Genomic DNA, 13,131 nt, shown 5'->3' with positions numbered 1-13,131 from the left:
AAGGACCCCAGAGCTCAGACTTCCAGAACCCAGGAAGCCATTTTTTCTATGTGATATACACCTCTAGCTTTAACTCTCTGGATAGGCAGGATTTCAAGGTGCTTACAGCAAACTGAATCAAGAGCAAGCAGTCATAGGTTCCTCTTTGGGATGTACAGATGAGGTGGGGAAACCCACAACAAAATGCCTCCTCCTATCTTCTTCTGGAGGCTCCTACCAGCTCCCAGAAGCATTTCTGTCTCCATTTACACTCCTCCACACCAAGAGCCTCATGTGCTCTTTCTGTCTCAGGATTCCTCAAGTCCCCTCTCAGCAAAGTGCCTCCTACCCACCAAGTTCTGGAGACCAGAGCGGAGGCCCCTTCTCTCCATTCCTCACAGATACCACCTTGGCACCCGCGAGTGACTCGGCTCAGTGTTCGCAAAGGGACAAATGGTGCTGGAGTTGGCCATGGACAGCCACAGTTGCAGTCCACACCACTGCAGAAGGACTGGGTGATGCTGCTGAATTGTCCTAGATAAGTCATTTGTCATGGATTCACCAGACACTCTGCCAAAGACAACCAGGATTGTCTAGATGCCAACACCCTAAACCGCTGTGGAGCATGCCATAAGGGGGGGGGGGAGGTCCATGTAACTAAGTGGGGGAGGGGGAGTCACTAGATATTTACAAGAGGCATTCTGAACATGCAGGTACCAGAACTTAACTCAAAACCCAATGCATAATGAATTCGTTGCTGGTGGCGTTCACCTGTGTTGTATCTATCAGACAGCTTCACCGCAGCCTGAGTTCCTAACACACATGTTGTGTGCCTTGATATCACACTGCAAACGACACCACCCGATGAACACCAAGAAGCACTGCCTGAAAACCCACACCTGCTCATATGTGAGATTATTATGTTCTGAATTAAAGTGTTTTCATTGTGTGTACAAAGTTTTATGCCGAAACACAAGTTTTCATTATGGAAAACAAAATATTTTTCTATTTCAGCATAAGAATATCAAATTAGCACGCCTCTGGATTTTACTGTGTTATAATGATTGATTTTTAAAATGGTTTGAGATGTTGGTGTGTTTAAGAAACAAAGAAAAAAATCAGTACATGAATTTTGGTTTAGGGTTGGGACAGAATTTCTCACAATCTTGGACAGGCCCGGGTCATATAAAATTTTCTGAGCTGAAAAGAGGTAATGAATGAGTTGACACAGTTTAAAGGGCCCAGACAAAGGAACGCAAACACTCGTAAACACATTCTTCGTCTTGGCAAGCTCTAGTCAGAACTACTGAAAATCGACTCAAGCCGACCAATCAGAGGTTCAGTTTCACCCCCAGTAACTTGATGTTGTGTGTCTGTCTTAGCTGACAACGGGTTGCTTTAAAGCATGGCCTTGATGATGCTAACTCCTCACAAGATTATCAGTGACTTCCTGTTGCCTGAATCACTGGTTGGCAGTGCCAGGCCCTTCCTGGAAGGACACATGCCTGCCCATCATACTTCTGCTCTCCGTTCCCACATGTCTCTGTGTGTGGGCATGTCAGCATGTTGCTGTAGTCTCTTCCAGCTGGAGTCTGTTCCCAAGACCCTGTCCTGTAATTTCCCCTCAGTGTCCCAAGGCTTAATTCTTTCAGCTCTTCTCATGGTTGTCTCTCATTAACTGTGAGCTTTTGAGAAAGGAGACCTACCTCTTAGTTTCTAACTCCTAATTGGTATTTAATAATGGTCACTTAAAAGAAAATGGTCACTTAAAAAAATAAGGTGGACCTCTGGCCTCCACATACACATGCATATATGTGCATGATGATCCCAGATACACACATAAAGGAGGAAGCTCCCCAGACACACTTAAACTGTGTGGAGGGGTTGAGTGTTGGCAGGATGCTCTCCTCAGAGGCCCATGGACACTCACAGCAGAGCATCTGTTTGGGTGTGTCCTGTGTCTGCTGTTGGGGCAAGCATACTACACTTTCATCGCCTGCTGCTCTTCCTCGTCATTAAAAGATCATTTGTAATAGCAGTAGACACCTTCTTGGCTACCATACCTCAAAAGTGTTCCTTAGTGGACACGCATTAGTCCTTGAGATCGTCTCAAATGATTCTATCGAAAGTTCCAGATTAAGAATCAAGAATCAACCCTAACCCTTCCCCAACTCCAGCATACAGGGCAATCCCCAGCAGGGATCAGCCAGGACAACAGTCAGTAAAGCAGGGAAGACCTAATGGGAGCTGAGCTACAGGGGTTTCAGAGTCTAAGCGGTCTGGCACTAGCATCTTTCAGTCAAATCCAGAATGTCTCTTTGTCCCTTCACTCCAACCCCAACAATGGCCGGGGCCACTGGTGTTCCTGGGGGCACAGTGGGCCCTGCTCTTTCTTTTCCTGGATAATTCTAAAGAGGTAGCCATGATCAGAAACTGACTCACCAAGCCACTTCTGGCTCCAGGCCTGACTCTGGCCTGTCTGTTCCCTCTAGCCTGTGAAGTCCATGGGAATGGGAGTTGACTCTAATGTGAGTAAATTCACAGCTGATGCACTGCCTGGCTTGTCACCCTGATGGACCATGCCAGTCTCATAGCCAATGTGACCTTCTGGTACCATGGTGAAAAGCAGTGGAGCCAATGATTTACAATAAATTTCTCTTTAGAACTTGATCTAATTTTATGGCCACATTTTCTTCCTATGCACATATTCTTTGACTCCGCCTATACATATTCTTGCCTCCCCTCCCCCCCCCCACACATACTGCTTTTCTATGTTCACATGATTTAACCTTTGTTCATGCTGAATAACCAACTGCTTAGGACATAGCTTAGATCCAATTCGTCTTTCAAATCCAACATGATCCCCATTCCCTCACACTGTTCTGTTCCTCAACCCCAACCCGTTTTTAGCCTTCACTACATGTTTTGAAATTGTAAATTAAAGTGTTTTCCCCCATTGCGCTCTAAGTATTATACAGCCTGTGTCTTACTTGGCCCCCATCTCAGGACCGGGATCATGGTGGACATTGTCGATACTGACCAAGTACAACACTGCCATAGGACTTTCTTGGACTTCAGCCTTGGCGGTCTCTGTCTTTGCTGAGCCCCAGTTCTGTGACTCGGAGCATCTAAGCTCAAAATGTTCTTAAGGGAGGCTGGGGGGGGGGGAGCTCTGTTCTGTCAGTCCACTTCTGTCCTTAAGGCTAAGTTACAGGCTCCTTGTGTCAGCCCATAGTACCTACAAGTGGTGTTTGGATGGAAATACCAAAGCAAAGCTGAGGGCGGTTTGTTTTCTAAGAAAGGGAATAGTGCTAACCTGATCATGAACCACAGCAAACATCCTATTTCCTAGGAGTAGAACTGCCCTGGTCAAATGTGATGGAGATTGTCTCTGTAATCAACTCCCATTTATCCTGGGCTTTCTGTAAGCCAGCGATGTTACATACATGCACACTCCCTTCTTATGATAGGTTCCTTTGTCCTCACGAAAGGACCCAAGAGAATGTGGAAGGTAAGGTTCAATGACTCTCCAGGGTCACCCAGCTCTTTACAAAGACCCCCACACAACGCTGGAGAGGATGGGTACCACGGCCTGTATTCTCCATCACTCCAGGCCCAGGCAGGCTGAGCATTCTCTCTATATTCTTTCCTATGCTTCCTTAGTCGTGGCACAAGTCCACCCCGTCTCCCTTGGGGATCAGAGAGCTGCAAGAGCAACGCTGGGCTGGACTTTTATGTGTGACTGCATTTCTGTTGACAGTCCCGGATGTCATCCTGGGGCTTGGGAAAGCCCAGAGGCACCTGAAGCAATCTGGTTTACCCAGACTTGAGAGCTTAGAATGACCTAGGGCCAGCAAGGAGGCCCCCGAGGGTCAGTGCTAATTGGGGCCGATTCCCCAGGGGTACACAGCCCAGACTGTTCCCAAGGAGTTCAGCTGGAACTAGATTGCTTCAGGAATGTGAGCCAGGCAAACAACTGCTCAATTGTTTGAGCCCCTGAGCTTGGTCCCCGAGCTGCTTCCCAGCTAAATGTAGGCCAACAAGATTGCTGAAAACTGTTGGCAAAGCTAAACGCAACACTTCCTTCATTTGCATTTAAAAATTAAAGCTCAGCCTTGAAGTGGGCATTAGGCAAACCCTCCCTAAATGAATACCGAACAAGTGCATGAGATCACCCTGGCACCCCAAGCGCTCTGCTCCCCAACTCTTGCAAGCAGAGGATGGTTTGTTTGCCATGACTCTTTCTCTACCACAGTCAAGACCTTGAAGCTGCAACCTTCCGATCTAAGGTGAAACGTTTTAACTGACGGCTTTGTGGGTAACTCTGGGCCTTCTCTCTAGCATCACTGTTGAGACTGTTTCTTGACTTGCCTCTGTTGAACACATGTCCAGATTCAACCCGCATCTATGTCTGGCATTTAAGCTTAACGCAGATTACAGACGCTAGCATGGAGATGTTCAGGGTCAGTCAGAAGTATCCAAGACATCCTTCTGCTCAGTCCATCTGCTCCTGCCTTCTCCTTCCCAGGACACCTACACTACAGATTTGGTTAAGATTTTTCTTCATTTACTGGCTCTGGAGAAAGCAAAGGTTGCTCGGCTTCTAGTCCTTCACACCTCTTGTGTGATGACGGTTCTCTAAAAGCATGGTCGTATCAGAACAGCAAAAGTTGACAGATTCCAGCCTGTCATCAAACGCCTGCTTCTTAAAATCAAACTCCTTTCAAAAGTACAGCTCCAGGACACTCTGAGCTCCAAGCTATGGAACCATGTCTGCAAGCGGACCCTTGACTCACAGGAGTTGACATTTCTAGGTGTATTTTGAGGCTTTATTGGCTCTTACCTACCTTTATGGACTTTATTCATACACATCTTATCCTTGTGAATCAAGGACACCACCTCTGACTTGACTGGGCTGACTGGACAGATGCGGCCAGCCCAGCCCTGGTCAACACTGCCTAAAATGCTTATAAATTAAATCATAGACGCAATGTAGTTTCCCTCCAAGCTTAAAGTTCCCCTTTTTCTAAAGCTGGTTTCTGGCTCCTCAGGATGGACATTGCCTCCTTGCAATGTTCTAACATTAGATGACTAAACAAAATTGCTGTGGCCCTTTGGGTTTTGGGGTGTACATTTGTTTAGAGGTGTTGTTTTTATTTGGGGGAGGGAGGTTCTCCAGAAAAGCTTGGTTTGTTTTCTGTTTCCATGATCAAATTACTTTGTAAATGGCACGAAAATGTTGTGTATTTGAAATTTTTTTGTATACACACACACACACACACACACACACACACACACACGGTTGAGTCTACCAAAGCTTCATTTTAAAACCATGTGGGTCTATGGCCATTTCCACCAAGGCAGGCCCAGATAAGCGAGGCTTGTTTGTGTGCGTGGTAATGTCCATCCTGAGCCCGTGTCTAATTCTGTGGGTTCCCTTCTGGTTTGTGGCGCTGTTGTATCTGCACCTAACCTCCCCTCTCTCATCACGGCAAAAAGTTTCTTAAGAGCTTAACTTACAGCCGAGTGCCAGCTCCCCCCATTTAATTTGTCCTGCTCCCCCGGCACTTGTCATGTGTGTTCAGGCAATGGTGAGGTCAGTTCTCAGGGCCCAGCTCTCTGGACACCCTCAATGATGACCTCATTAGAGGCACAGATGTCTGCTGCACTTTGGGAGATGGGGAGAAAGCAGAGCAGTAAACTAGACCAGCTTGCAATAAGGCTGTTACCCACAATTCAAGATAAAATGCCGGATAGTTCCCACTAGGTTCTGGTCGGCTAGGAGACAGCAACTTATTAATCTTGTGTCAGAGAGCCAGCTGCAGCAAGGCCGTTTCCATATTTCACCACTAACCCTATGTCTGGACAGCCATTGTCTTTTCTTATGAAAAAACTCTACAAATCAGCTGCGTTCTCTCTCTGCCTCTCTCTCCTCTCCTCCTTTAGCTCCGCAAAGCCCCCCACTTGTCCTCTTTGGAGAGTCGGGGCGCACCCTCCAGCCTGGGCCTGGCTTTACTAATTCAGAGCCGTGCTTACTTTCTAACTTTAATGATATTCCCTCAGCGTAGCACTTCGGTTGCTTGGCGACCGGATTTGAGCTAGGCCTCTCATTTGATTCCCACACATCAGACCCTGAAAAGCACTTTTTTCCCCCGTCCCTCAGCTTTTGATTCTTTCTGCTCTGAAACCCTTCCCCCGCGGTGTCAGTATGGGTGGGCAGAGCGGTGGTAGGAGGAGGCCGAGGGTGAAGGGCGGCCTATAGTGCACTGGTTACACATCAAGGCCTCCAAACAAAGCCTCCGGGAACCCTCCCTGACCAACACAAATTCCCCTCAGAAAAAGCAAATTTGGCTTTCCCTCATAGTGTGGGTGTCGTTTTGAGCCTTTGCTTAGATACTTTATTAAATCTGATGCCTCTCATTGTTTTTTCTGCTGTTTCTCCCCAGAGACTTCCCATATCAACAAGTTGCTGTAGGCATAAGCAAACAGATGACAGAGAACTGAAACAATCGAACAGACAGCAGGCTGGCACCCACGCTTCTGATAGCTTCTAATTAAATCATACTATCGGTTAGTGAAGAACCCTCTATCTTGGTGTTCTGGGGGGGGGGTGTTTACCCCCACGATGAGGAAACATTTTATGCTAAAATGTGTATGTGGACATCCACAGTGCTACTGGCAAAAGATGATGGGAAAAAAAATTTCCCCATTTGGTCTTTTTAAAGAAAAATAAAAATGCTATATATGCTATTGAAAAAGATCCACTGTAGGCAACAAACAACAAAAAACAAAAATCAAGGCATTGAGCATACTTCTGTGATTTATGGTTGAGGCTCTAACACAAGAGACAGTCAAAGCGTGACTCAAAATGAAGGGTGCTTGAGTTTTCCTATAGTGTTGTTTCCATTGAAATTCTATCATACAACTATGTCCTTAAAAGGCACACCACAGACACACACACACACACACACACACACACACACACAAACATTCACAGCAAGGAATGAGCTGCTTCACTGACTAGAGCCAGTGAACAGTCATACCTCTACATACAAATTCCAGACACACAGGAGTGTGTTCTTACCTGTATATAAGTGTACATGTAGGCTATTACACAAGACTGTGTATAATCTATTCTATGTAGTCATGTATAGTCTATTTTAAAGACAGACCCACAGAAGTGTGTTTCATACATGTGTGTAGATTCGTGTCTATGCATTTAGACATGATGTAGCGGTCTGTTCTAGAATGTAGCTCAGATATTCTTGTTGGCTTCTTTTCTCACAGATTCCTCAGGACCTGCTCACACAATGCCCACTCTCACATGCCAATCCTGTGTCCTGATGGAAACATGACCTTCCCACTCCATGGACACTTGAAAGCTGCGTTCTTAGACCTCATTGTCTTCCTGTTGGACTTACAGAAGGCTGACAGAAGCCTGCTGTCTCCTCAGCGGTGATTAAAACAGTGTGCAAGCTCTTGTCTTCCGTTCCCAGGTACTGGCCCTAACCCCTGTTTCCTGTGAACTGCCCTCATAGCTGATAGGTGAGCGAGACTCGGATTCGTACAGTACATTCCTAATCTGATATTCAAGCAAAGATTCTAAATAATGTTTAAACTCTGCTCTTCTTTCTGCCTAAAGTTTTAATCCATACACTATCTGTATTTTACACGCACAGATGGGCAGGTCAGACCCGCTATTCTATAACAAGAGCTACTGGTCATTTTTCTATAGGGTAGTTTCCTACTTCCTGGATGCCAGCAACATTTTGGTTTGGGGAAAATGTAGGACATGGTACACTAGTAGATAGTTAGTGAATACTGTATAAAGCATCCCCATGGTGAAGTAAGGGTCCTTTAATTTTACATTTGTAAAGACAATGTTAGAACTCTGTTTGACTCTAGACACACGCACACTCAGACCTTGTGTGACAGGGTAGAGAGACAAGGGAAAGGGGAATAAAATTCTGTGCAGGGTGGGGACAGCCATCCAGCTATGTGGTGCAGAGTTTATGACTGGCCGAGGGAGCTCTGGGAACCCCTCCCATGGGGAAATCATCAGTTGCTGCTTAGTGTCTGTGACTTCTCAGAAAAACTGAGAATAATGGAGAACCAATCACGAATGACTCTCTACTTGATGCCCTGCATATTGGTTATTTCCTCTGCATTTCTATGTGGTTTCTGCTCCCTCACGCTCACCTGAGCCCATCTAAAACTAAAACCTCAAAAGAACAGGCAGACCTCGGGAAAGACTTCCTTAAAATATTTTTAATCTTACCCATCTCGAGTTTCTAGACTCCTGAGATGGAAACTTGATCACATTATGCTCCTGTTCTGGGCTGCCCCTGGGTTGCATGTTTGCTTCTGGAAGCTTGCTGAAGCTGCTGTGTGCACTTTTCCACTGCTAATGACAATCACACAGCCCCCCAGGCCCGTCATGCTTCTAGGCTCCTATCCATACAACACAGGCTCAAGAAACAGCTACCTCACTCTTGATGTCCGTAGAGGGCAGGAGAAAGGTGAGTCCAAATGAGGACGAAGATGGGTTCACTGCTCTCATTAATGAATGGCTGGCTGGCCGTGAGAAACAAGATTATTTATTTAGTGTTAGTTATGGCCATGGCAACAAAGTGAGTATTACAGAAGATAAGATAATAGGGAGAAATCAAATAGCTTTGATTCACGACCGTGGGACCTAAAGAGGGCTTCATTTATTAGAACTGGCCAGCATGACTTGGGTTGTTCTTATGTTGATCTGAAGAGAGTGAGGCTCCCTCAGCGTTATGTTCCCAGTTGTACCTGGCACCTGAGCATTTGTCACTCTTCTAGATCACACAAAGAAATAGCTGTGCAGTAAAACAGGGACCGGTTAGTAGAAGGACTCGGAGTTGTGTCTCCATCCTTGTCATGGTGCCTTTAGCTTCCTTGATGTCACACAGAGGATCTCAAGTAGCCCTTCCTACTAGTTCTTGCTCTGTGGTTCTGTGACCTCTGGGAAGAGCTTAGTGAGAAGAGGCCCCACCCACCCACCGAGTACACTTACATGTCATGGAGATAAAAGAAGGTTCCAATGCATCTATATGTGTGTGCATATGCTTGGTGTGTGGTGTGCGTGGTACATATATTTTCTGTGTATGTGTGTGTGTGTGTGTGTGTGTGTGTGTGCATATGTAAGATGTGTAAGACAATATAGGTATTTGTGGTACCTATATTGTCTCTTTGCATGTGTGTTTGTGGGTACATGTGTATGTAAACATGTAAGATGTGCATGGTGTGTATGGTACATATAGAGTTTGTGTGTGTGTGTGTGTATGTGTGTGTATACATGTAAGATGTGTGTGGTATCTATGGCATATGCTCAATATGTGGGCACATATGTGTGTATAATAACATAGACAACTGGCCTTTCCACCTTGATACTGCTGAACGGTCTATGTGGTCACTAATTTAAAAACAAAGACACGGGAAAGGTGGGGTGAAGAAACCTTTATCCAACGTGCCCCTAGAAGAAACTAGAAACCCCTTCATTTACTGTTCTTTGTACATGTAAATCTTTGAAAAGTCAAAACGGGTTCTTTTTGGACATTTTTAGCAGACCCTGCTGCTCCTGTTGCACGCACCACGTTTTAAATTCTCAGCACAGATGAGCACAGCCCAGCGGAAGTTCTAATCCTCAGAAAGGAGACAAATAACAGGGGAACGCCAACGGCCCCTTAATACAGCTGAGCCCTCGGGCCTCCCCAGGACACGGGATTCTGAGGAGTGTCCAGAGCTGGAGTTGCTATTTTGTTTGTCCCCATGAGCCCCACCTCAGCATGCCTATGCACTGATGTAAGAATTCCAAATGAGCTGCTCAGAAGGGCCCAGATTAGCCGGGTTGCTAGGCTCTGGCCATTCCAACCCCCTTTTCCACTTCAGTGGACTGAGCTTTTGACACTGTGAAAAGCAGCATTTAAAATTAATTAAAGCTTCTTATTTGGTACCAAATCTCATCACTGCTGACTACATTTGATATGTTGTATGTGTGGCGTTAAGTCCCTGTCATGTCGTGTGTTGTATGATCCGTCCGTGGAGCAGCTGTGAGTTAAAAACACAGAAGCAAGGCAAATTTAGGTTTTTACTATCATCCCTGGCATGAGAGTTAAACTGCAGAGCTGGCTTGTCTCCTGGATCATGCAAATTTTATGAAATGGCAGAATGGTGTCCTCGGAGCTCTCGTGTTCTAGGTCTGCTCTGTGAGGGGGCTTGTGCTCAGAACTGGAGCGACAGAGAACTGCTTTTTCAAACTCCAACTCCCTTGTGTGTAGAGGAAGGGGCCCAACCCAGCCCCAGAGTCACGTCCAGTTCAAATGGTTCATAAAGATGTCTTAGAACTACTGGCCTGGGGGCCAACCAATTTGGGGTTCTTTCATTCCGTAGTGCTGAGCAACTGTGTGACTTCAGTTCCCCATCTGTAAACGGGATCAGGTATGGCACCTCTTCGCCTACCTGGGTTATTTTGCAGTGAGCACTGAGAAGCTCTGAGAAGTGCACTGTGCAGTTGACTGCTGTGACGTGGGCTGCCCTTGGCATGGTGGCCAGGGGTTGTTATCAGGTCATCAGCGGGTCCTCTACTCCTGAGCATCTGCTGGCCGCCCCTCTTCCAATTAAACACATTGGACACTTAAATGAGCCAAGATTACTTTCCATTCTATTAGCTTTGAATTATTAACTTTCTCTAAAAGTCAGACCAACGTGTCCATCTCTCCCCACCCTTTTTTCAATAAATGTCCCATGTCTTCTACCCTTCCCTACAGTAGTTAATGGTTATTCTGAGTGGGAGAGATATTTCTTTAATAGTGTAGCCATGGTAAGATGCTCATGTTTCTATAAATAGCTCTTCACCGTGCTCCTAATGAAACTCATTGGCACACACACACACACACACACACACACACACGTTCGTATACACCCACATATGTGCACATGTACACTGGATGTAGAAAGGGGCTGGGAAGAGAAAGGAAAGTAGCAGGATTGGGAAGGAACAAGAAAGTGTAACCAGGTGACTATGATCAAAATACACTATATATGTGTAGAAAAATATTACAATGGAGCACGTTATTATGAATTATTAATGTATGCTAAAAAACTTGCCTATGTCAGTTAGATTAAACAGTAGTAATGATAGAAAAGTCACTTTAAGGTTCAAGCAAAGACATGCGGGCAAAGAAAAACTACTCAATTTGTGATAAAGAGGTTATGAGTTGTGCCTTTGTCCCAACTCACTCTGAGGTGCCATCCATCTCCTGGGCCCTTAACTTCTCATGGTGGCATTTTAAAAAGTAGTTTGCCTGCACCTGTATACCTCATGGTGCCCCCTCCTGATCTGTTGGCAGTTTTGTTTTCAAAAGAGAGGAAGACATAAAGTCTGAGGAGGCTAAGAATTGTCTTGAATCATATTCTGCAGGCTTTTCTGTGGATGGGAAAAGAACATGTTTCTCTGTTAGCTGGTAAACCAAACAGACATGTGTGTGCTTATATAACAGCCAGCGGTACGGCAGTAACCTGTATTGGCTATTTATCAAAGATGAAAGAAACATGGAAAACTCTTGACATTTACACAATAGGGTGTTGCTGGAATATCTTCATATTTTTATCTTGCTCACACTCTGAAATACAACTTTCAAAATAACAGCTGCACAATGGGAGAAAACCAGATAGATACCTATAGTCGGCAGGAAGTCTCCCTCATTTACCTGCCAAAGCCGCTGAAATAGGACGGCAACACCATTAGAGCCATCCCAATTTTTAAACAAGTGATCTAGTCAAACAGGAAAATTCTCTGGTTACTGTTATTTGCTGAACTGTCCTGCACAGAAGTGCCCTTCAGAGCTTCAGGCAACAGGAACTTCTGGTTTTAGGCATCAGTTGGCAAGTTAATCAGAATTGTCCAATGTCTTCATTCTAAAACATGCTGGCAAGCTGCTCTCCCAGAGCTCTATTTTCTTCATCTTTACAACGGGAGACGTAACCAGCTGTGGCTTGTGAGTGTATGGTGGGTGGCAGGTCTCACCATGAATTTACAGATCACCATGAATAGCAGATCTTGTTAAAACGGTGTTTCTGTAACAGTGATTGCCGTGGGACACTTACTGAAGGGAGCTGAGTTTAACTCTATGTGGTCATGGAGTGGATCGATTCTGAGCCACCCCCCTGAACACTGCATAGAGTTTGGTTTAATTAGAAGTCATAATAAAATTCCATGGCTCAGAAAGTACTAGAACTTTCTCCATGTAGGAGTGCCGGGAACACAAAAAGCCTCTTGGAGAATCAAATACTTTTTCCTTGCCCAGAAGCAGCCTTACCACTTAAGAGCCGGCACACAGCTACTTCCAAAAGAAAGTCCCCCACAATCTGCTCTCCCCCCCCCACCCCGTGCATGACTAAGATGAGCAGACAGATAGATAGAGACTATTCCCTTCCAACATGGCTGTGTGCAACTTCCAAAAAAGCTTGTCTATTTCCACGGGACCCCCTCTAAACAAAAGTCTTAATTAAGCAAGTAAATAAGGAATGAAAAAGCCAAACAGAAGCAAAAGATGGGAGCTATTCATTTCTTAAGAAACCTTTAAAAGAGGAAAGAGACACTAAATGGTTTGTTCTCCTAGCTGGCAATAGCAGAATGCTCATATGAAAATTTCATTTGTATGTGTCTCTTTGTGTTTTAATCTCTAAGTTTTATCATAAAATATTTTAGGAAACCCAACTTGAATATTAAATGTTTTCATTAACAAAAGGTAGGTTGTGTTTCTGAGCATATTATTCTAACTATTTGGTAGCAGAGAGAACAACTGTAGATAAGAGGTTGACAAAAAAAAAAAAAAAAAAAAAAAGTTAAAATATGTCTCCAGATAGAACGTCTTGTTGCCGGATAGTTTATAGAATTAGAATTGCTATCCGTGTCAGCTCCCAACCCAAAACATGCAGAGAATTGATGTACCACTCACCTAGTGCTACAGGACACAGAAAGACGTGCCTGTTTCTTTTTTCTTCTTTTGATGGAAAAGAAGAAAGAAAGAAGAAAGTCTTAAGCCAGAAAGTAATAATGGGCTTACTCAAGTCCTACTAGTCAACTATGAGTGACCGCTTCCGCTTCCACCTGCAGTGGAT

The sequence above is a fragment of the Mus pahari genome, chromosome 4 (genome assembly GCF_900095145.1).
Source record: "Mus pahari chromosome 4, PAHARI_EIJ_v1.1, whole genome shotgun sequence".
In the NCBI taxonomy this organism is placed as follows: Eukaryota; Metazoa; Chordata; class Mammalia; order Rodentia; family Muridae; genus Mus; species Mus pahari.
Note: the sequence above shows the minus strand (reverse complement) of the source record.